Source organism: Anneissia japonica, unplaced genomic scaffold (assembly GCF_011630105.1).
Source record: "Anneissia japonica isolate Jap-2015-1 unplaced genomic scaffold, ASM1163010v1 scaffold75901_len508_cov72_single, whole genome shotgun sequence".
Lineage (NCBI taxonomy): Eukaryota > Metazoa > Echinodermata > Crinoidea > Comatulida > Comatulidae > Anneissia > Anneissia japonica.
Window position 1 is genome coordinate 1 of NW_022698547.1, and position 508 is coordinate 508.

General features: G+C 34.3%; 1 non-coding gene across 1 annotated transcript; it reads left to right on the forward strand.

The window, feature by feature from the left end:
• The first annotated feature begins 134 nt into the window (after positions 1-134).
• On the forward strand, positions 135-207 carry Trnaa-ugc. Its single transcript has one exon. It is a non-coding gene; the product is annotated as a tRNA-Ala (tRNA).
• The last annotated feature ends 301 nt before the right edge of the window (positions 208-508 follow it).

Here is a 508-nt window from a genome sequence, read left to right on the forward strand (position 1 = left end):
GATGATTTATTATATATAATTTAACAGTGTTAACGGCTATCTTGATTTATATTATATGTACCTATATTGTTTCTAGCCGTACCTATTGTGTAATGGAGTGTATCTGGTGGTATTTGAATCTGTTCAAACATGAAGCCTCCGTGGTCTAATGGTTATGACGCTCGCCTTGCCAACGAGAGGTCGCAGGTTCGAGTCCCGCCAGAGGCATTTTATTACATAATTTCTTTATTCATTTATTTACAGGACTACATTCGTTGAGAGCTATGCTACACGATGTATTATTATGTCCTTTATTCGAACACTGTATTTACCTTTCTTTGATACTTACGTTTACTTTTTAGCTGTTGCTTATCATTTTTGTACCGTATCTCTACCGAGATCCAGCCATTGTTTCCCACAGCATTGTTGTTTTTCAGTATTTTGCCTTTTTATCTACATATATATATTAAATAATATATATTTTATGTTCTGTCACACGTCAACCTCTGTCATTTATTTTCGTACTTGA